Below are 7,627 nucleotides of genomic sequence, written 5' to 3' on the forward strand. Positions count from 1 at the left end.
CCTCTGCATTACACCACCAGAATCACTGTGAACAGAGTTAAACTCAGTGTTTTTCTGTGTTGGCTCTATTCTGCTTCCTCAGCTTCTCTTTGTGAAGATTGACCTGACTCAACCAGGGAGGGATAATTCTGCTACGGAGAATGTTTGTTGGTCATTGACTATGTTCTGAAAGCTGTAGACATGGTTTGTACTCATTGTTCCAGTTACGGTCATTGTAGCTCTGTATCTGAGAGTATTTGCTGGCTGTGTCTCAGGCTCGTGCCATGCGCTCTCACATTACAGCTGTCAACTCCAGCTGTCAGGGACTCCAAAGGCAAAGAAATCAGAGCTGAAAGCAGCCAGGACTCTGGTGTTTCATAGTTGTGTTTCTAATATGTATTGTCCATATACTGTGTCTCTCTGCAGGTGACAGCTTGGTCAATCTCATCTGCATCCTATTCTCTTGTGTTCTTTGTAACCGGTCTAAACCCTGTGATCTATGCCTGGTTTTACCCCTGGTTAGAAAAGCAGTTAAAATATAGTTACTCTTCAGATACTGCAGCCGGCTCCCGTGAAACCAAACATGCTGTGAGAGGGCTGTGGAGGGACTGGGATCAGACTCGGGCTAAGTATCAGACACACATAGAAATCACAAGAATTAACAGTAAAAATACAAATACAAGTTTATAGAAATACATTATTAATAAACATTTTATGCTTGTGTGCTTCACCATGTTAGCTAGGTTACACCTGGCTGTGATCATAATGGTGGATTGTTGACACTGCTCACGTTTGTATTTTAGGTGCATTATTACATGCTACAATAGTTACACTGCATTAGATAATGTAATTAATAGTGGGTCATGTTTTTATTCACTATCAATATGAATCCTAGCATTGTGTATGGTAGCCTTACAATAGTATTTCTTTCTTTGCAGAACAACGCACACACAGCATAGCAGAGCTACCCCCCCCCCTGTTTATACTGATGCTTGATGGAATAAAGCATCAACAGAGAGAAGTTGTCTCCGTCGGTGTTTTAACCTGAGCCCGAGACACTCGCCCACGAGTAAAAAAGTACCCTGATTCATAGTTTAATACTTTTGAACATACAAGCGATTTACTCATTACGGTTTTGTTTAAATCCTGACGTTTGGGTTTACGGCGGTCTTTTTCCTGTCTTTCTAGCCTTACAGGGGATTTTCTATCCAGCTGGATTTCAGCCTCTTTGGGCTTTAAACCATACTGTTATAATCCAAGATTGATAACTTTATGTCCATAATCATCGCGTGTTTGGCTCATTATATGCCGCTGGCTCGTCCTCTCGCTCTTGTATGGAAGGCCAGAGGGGACAAAAATGCCTATATACTATGGAAGGCAAATGGTGCACTATTTAGACACATATTTGCTTGGATAACATTTGCTGTGGGTGTAATATCAATAACTATGACATTATATGTTATTACTGGCATAAGTAAAAGTCATGAAAGCAAAACGTCTGACTTTTTGAAAAAATGTATGTATGTTTGTCAACTGTATAAGCTATAATGATTATTTCTTCACAGTGTGACTCCAAGACTATGAGAAGTGTTTTAGAATGGCAAAAGGCTTAGGTTTTACTATATGTCTGTGATGATCAATACTATCTGAAGATTCATTATTTTATTTATTTATTATTATTATGCTTTAAGGCCCTACAACCATTTTAACATGCAAGTTAACCCAGTTTGCCCTAAAAAAATGATGTTAAAACTTGACTGTAGACAACAGGGTTGATGTTTTACAAGCTTTTGTATAAAATAAACAGACGAAAATTAAACTGTAAAAATGGCCCAGGGCCCCAGGGTTACACCGGGGCCAACAAATGGAACCAGAATCAGATTTAATCCAGTCTAATCTAGTCTCACATCTTTTCACTGGAGTTCCCTTTTTTTATGCATCATCAATACAAATAATCTTAATTGGATGGTAAATCAGACGTCTCACAGAATCAAAACTGAATCATATCTTGCTATCGGTGAAAATTATTACCTTGAGTACCAGTTCTGGGTCAATGAAAATAACTATAGTTTTAGGGAGCAGACAGCCAATTAAACGTAGCCAATGACATCATAAGAGGACATTGTTGCCTTGTCCACTGTAGCCGGGCTCTCTGGTACCATGTGCTTTGGTCCAGGATCTTGTCATTTGCAAGCATACTTTTACTTTTATACTTACGTACATTTTCAAGCCTCTACTTTGTGATTTTACTTGAGTAAGAAGTTAAATCAGTAATTTACTTTTATAGAGTCTTTTTAACAACAAGATCATATACTTCTACCTTGAGGAGGCGAAGGTGAGAACTTTGCCCCATTCTGACTCATAGGACAGAGAAAGTTCAGTTTAACCAAATTATGTAATGAGTTAAGGATTGCAATTTTTAATTCCAGTTCTCAATATTCAATTTTTCCTTTTTTATGTATGTATCAATTATTGGAGTATCTCAGACACTTTACAGATAGAGTAGAGTCGGTCTAGACCACACTCACCAAAATTCACAAGGACCCAACAGTTCTAGTAGTGTCCTCCAAAGACAGCAACAGTGCGACAGTGGCGAGGCAAACTCCTTTTAGGCAGAAGAAACCTCGGACAGACCAGACTCTTGGTAGCGGCGTTGACGGGCCGGTTGGGGTGAGTGGAAATAACAAAAATAGACAAAAATAGTAGGTGTGTAGCAGTTTCTTTGTGGCTAGTTCATGGCATAGCAGGGGCCCTGTACGCATTACAGGCACAGCAGGTGTAGCTGGGCACCGCAGAGTGTAGCAGTGAACATGGCCACCGCAGAACGTGTAGCGGGACCAGGCGAAGCTGTACCATGAATGGAGCATCAATGATACCGAGGGAACATTGCGGGGGAAAAAAGAACATAAGGACTACGGGGAATGACCCCCAGAGCTAGGGTAGTAACCGCACTTTCTGAGACATGGATGCACATAAAGGAAAGATAGAAAGAGAGAGGGAGGGAACTCAGTATGTGTCAAAATAAGTCCCAGCTGCTAAAACTATTACAGCAAAAAACGAGAGACAGGGCAAAGGAGGAGCCGTGTCGGGCTAGAACTCTCCCAAACGGATCGGTGGGCTGTTGCCAAGTTCTCCCTTTATTTTAGATATGGCTTGATTATATGATAGATAATCCGACAACTATGACGAGAAGCAGGTGAGGCCGGGTAGGCGGACGCCGCAACTCCTCACTCCCTAACAATCAAATTCTATGCCTAACATAAGCTTTAGCAAAGCATAACCAGAGAGACAGGGTGTAAAGAGAGGGCCTGGTCAGGCTAGAACGCTCCCCAACAGGACGGGCGGTATGCCAAGTCTACCTTTAGGTTTATTATAGCTTGTTAATATGATAGATCAATCTGACAACTATGACGAGAAGCAGGTCGGGCAGGGTTAGCGGAGCCTCGACGCCTCACTCCCAACAATATTTTAATTCTATGCCCTTAACTATAAGTTTATCAAGCATAACCAAGAGAGACAGCGTGAAGAGAGGGGGGCCCTGTCAGGCTTAGAACTCTTCCCCACGAGGAACCACAAGTACACCCTGCATGCTGGGAGGGTAGTGCTCTGTAGGGTTGTAAGGTACTATGAGCTCTTAGATAAGATGGTGCACCTGACCATGAAGAGCAGAGCTTTGATAGATGAGAAGACGGATTTAAATCTATTCTAGATTTTACAGGAAGCTCATGCAGAGAAGCTAAAACAGAGAGATGTGGTCTCTTTTCATGGTTCCTGTCAGAACACGTGGCTGCAGCATTCTGGATCAGGCTGAGGTTCTTTATGGATTTTTTCAAGCCGACGGAAATAAATTTAGTAAAGATATAAATCAAGTTTTATTAGAAAAACATCAATTGTCAGTTATTTAATGTACATAGCCATAGGAATTTTTTGTGTGATAATTGTTTTTGTGTCTTTTTATAAATCACTGATGTTGAAATGACAAGAGAACCACTTAAATTACATGTTGAAACCTCCAGTGCAAAACCAAAAAACAGGGTTTATAGCCTTAACACTCCTGGTCATCTAGGTGTGAGTGCTGACATTCAAACCAACACAAAAGAATGCAGCAAGGGGGAAACCAAACCCTCGTGTGATTCAACCAAACTAAATGAGGCAGGTGTCAAAGCTGAGTCCTTTTTTGGTTGTCCACTTTCGTTCCACTTGGTGACAGATTTGTGCAGAAACCCCCTACATAGCAGCTTGTGTCACACATACAATTATTGTTCAGCACATGATCTGCCAAACTTAAAATGCCCACAGGGGATTACTCTTGCTGACTGACAGAAGATGGAGCTGTTGACTGTATTTTAAGGATAGAAATGAAAGTAAAGCAGTTGAGAGAGAATCTGAATAGTTGTGTAGTAAGTCAAACCTTGTCAGTCCAGTCCAGGACTAGTGAGGACCGAGTCCAAATGAAAGACAGAATAGAAATCGTCTTCAAAACAGTAGAACGTTCATAATGTTAGGTTATGCAACAGACGTGTCTCTTTTATTTCAGATAATCACTTGTGCATTATTTTTGAAGGATCCAAAAGAAAGAGCAGAGTAACAACACTGTAGTAGATCCAAAGTAAGGCTATGACAGGTGTAACATGTGCACTATAACAATACAGATGTTGCCAATTCTGGAACTTAAACGTGTCTTGAACGATTGCTCCACAGTACAAAGTTCTCATGCTTTGTGTCTAGGCGGGGAAAAATTGAAAAAATTAAAAACAAGCTTTTAGCTCCGGACCCTAATAAAATCAAACCCCTCCGATGCGAGAGAGAGAAGATATCGAGAGAGAGTTGAGAGAAGGAAGCGGATTGCAGTATTTTACGGGTACGTAAGATATATCAAATGCCGTCAGGACCAAGAACACACTTCATCCCAGAGCTCGAGATGATATAGTACCTCCAAAAGTAAATGATCGGGAGGCGACAGGAGAGGCAAGACACTTCCAAAGGGGTGATTGACAGTAAAATAGATTACCATGGAAACGTTTTTTTCAAGTCATCAACAGGACACAAATGTAGTTTAGTTAGCAAAATGGAAGTATACAGTAATCTATATTCCTCTCGTCCGAGGAAGACTAAGACTATCCTTGATCACCGCGCCAAAAACAAACATTTGTGTAGCAGATTGTGTTAGAGGGAAACAGTAACGTTCAGAGTAGCTAGGGCAAACTTGCTCTGAAGTGACAGAACAGGGTGAGATGACAAAGAAAAAAGGTTTTTGGTAATTTGACATAAACTAGGAGAACTATTGGGGAGGTGATGACCTGGAGGAAACCGGGAAGATGGCAATGGACACAGGAGTCTCCTGGGAAAATGGGACGGTGGGAGAGTAGGAGTGTAGGAAGTAGAGATGAAGTAGTCGGTCCCAAAAACTGTGTTGTTATGATATGTATCAGCGTGGAGCTTCAATATATCAGACTTTTAAGAAATTAAATCCTGTTTTATTTAATGTGACAATTTGTGTTCTAAGGGTTCCAACCTGAAGGGGGATTGAGTTTGTCCCAGGGTAAAGATTGGTAATAAAAAAACACTTATGATGTACTGAACCAGCAACCAAGGGGCGATGGGCAATTAACTGCACCAGAGAAAAGGGGAGGGAGAACGAGGGCTGTTAACGTCAAAAGACGGGTGACCTAATGAACAGCTGGAACTCATAAGCACTGAGTAGACAATTCACAAAGGCTGGAACAAACACAAGGAAGGAAGTTCAAACAATACATCAAAAACTAAATGGTATGTTATAGTAGGCCAAAGCAAGTTCTAATGCCAACCAAGAAAATACGGAAGCTGGGATTTCCCTCAGCGTCCATACGATGAACAAAAAAGCACACCTAAGCATGTATAGAACGCAGAAGGCCAGAGCAGCAGCTCAACAGGAGCTTAAGATGACATATAAAAAGTCGGACAGTGGTACCCGATTATATGAAAAGCCGACATTCTGTGTAGGAGGGTGGTTGGGGTGTTGGATGGGGTTTTAAACAAACACAGGACGGTCCCCTGGAAGGACCGGGGTATTTGTCACGTTCTGTACCCGCGTGTCACAGAAACGTACCTTTTCCTAAAGCTAATTCCAGCGGCGTTCTGGTGTCACTACCTGTGAACGTACGTTCATGATCCCAGACCGCCCAAAGGGACGTGAGTAGTTCCACCCAAGCGCGTTTGACGGTTGTTTGGTGTGGTGTTGTGTGTGATGGGCTGTGCGTGTGGATATATATATATATATATAGCTTAGAAATCATGAATAGGATTGGATAATGGCAAGATATTTATAAGTCTACTAGCTGTATGAAAAACATCTATGAGTCAATTCCTTTTGGCACGGTAAGTATCACTCCGGTCTAAGATGCAAAAAAAACACGGTCACGCACTACGATGGGTGAAGGAAAGGCGGTGCAACGGCACACACACTGCGCATGCTAAGACCTGGTGTAAAGGCGGCCAAGTATCCCTTTAAGTGTACACTATATTTCACAATATTTCCACAGCGTTACCACTGCTGTCAGACAGCCCTGTACAAGGTGGAAGGGGGAACGGAACCGTTAGTCGCTCTACTTCAAACGCCAACCACACTTCGTTGACCACAAAAACAAGTTCATTTTACAGTCACTGTTTACATCGTGTAGGACGGTGCACGTGAGGTTGCCTGCTCACTCAGTGTTTTTCTGTGTTGGCTCTATTCTGCTTCCTACAGCTTTCTCTTTGTGAAGATTGACCTGACTCAACCAGGGAGGGATAATTCTTGCTACGGAGAATGTTTGTTGGTCATTGACTATGTCATGAAAGCTGTAGACATGGTTTGTACTCATTGTTCCAGTTACGGTCATTGTAGCTCTGTATCTGAGAGTATTTGCCGTGGCTGTGTCTCAGGCTCGTGCCATGCGCTCTCACATTACAGCTGTCACACTCCAGCTGTCAGGGACTCCAAAGGCAAAGAAATCAGAGCTGAAAGCAGCCAGGACTCTTGGTGTTCTCATAGTTGTGTTTCTAATATGTTATTGTCCATATTACTGTGTCTCTCTTGCAGGTGACAGCTTGGTCAATGCTTCATCTGCATCCTATGTTCTCTTTGTGTTCTTTTGTAACTCTGGTCTAAACCCTGTGATCTATGCCTTGTTTTACCCCTGGTTTAGAAAAGCAGTTAAACTCATAGTTACTCTTCAGATACTGCAGCCTGGCTCCCGTGAAACCAACATGCTGTAGAGAGGCTGTGGAGGGACTGGGATCAGACTCGGGCTAAGTATCAGACACACATATAAATCACAAGAATAAACAGTAAAAATACAAATACAAGTTTATGAAATACATTTATTTAATAAACATTTTTATGCTTGTGTGCTTCACCTGTTAGCTAGGTTACACCTGGCTGTTGATTCATAATGGTGATTGTTGACACTGCTCACGTTTGTATTTTAGGTGCATTATTTACATGCTACAATAGTTACACTGCATTTAGATAATGTAATTAATAGTGGGTTCATTGTTTTTATTCACTATCATATATGAATCCTATGCATTGTGTATGGTAGCCTTTACAATAGTATTTCTTTCTTTGCAGAACAACGCACACACAGCCATAGCAGAGCTACCCCCCCCATGTTTATACTGATGCTTG

At 41.7% G+C, this 7,627-nt stretch overlaps 1 pseudogene; it reads left to right on the top strand.

Moving 5' to 3' along the window:
- LOC116698446 (trace amine-associated receptor 13c-like) overlaps positions 1 to 7,215 on the top strand; it is a 7,989-nt pseudogene extending 774 nt beyond the window's left edge.
- The last annotated feature ends 412 nt before the right edge of the window (positions 7,216 to 7,627 follow it).

The sequence above is a fragment of the Etheostoma spectabile genome, chromosome 11 (genome assembly GCF_008692095.1).
Source record: "Etheostoma spectabile isolate EspeVRDwgs_2016 chromosome 11, UIUC_Espe_1.0, whole genome shotgun sequence".
NCBI classification, from domain to species: Eukaryota; Metazoa; Chordata; class Actinopteri; order Perciformes; family Percidae; genus Etheostoma; species Etheostoma spectabile.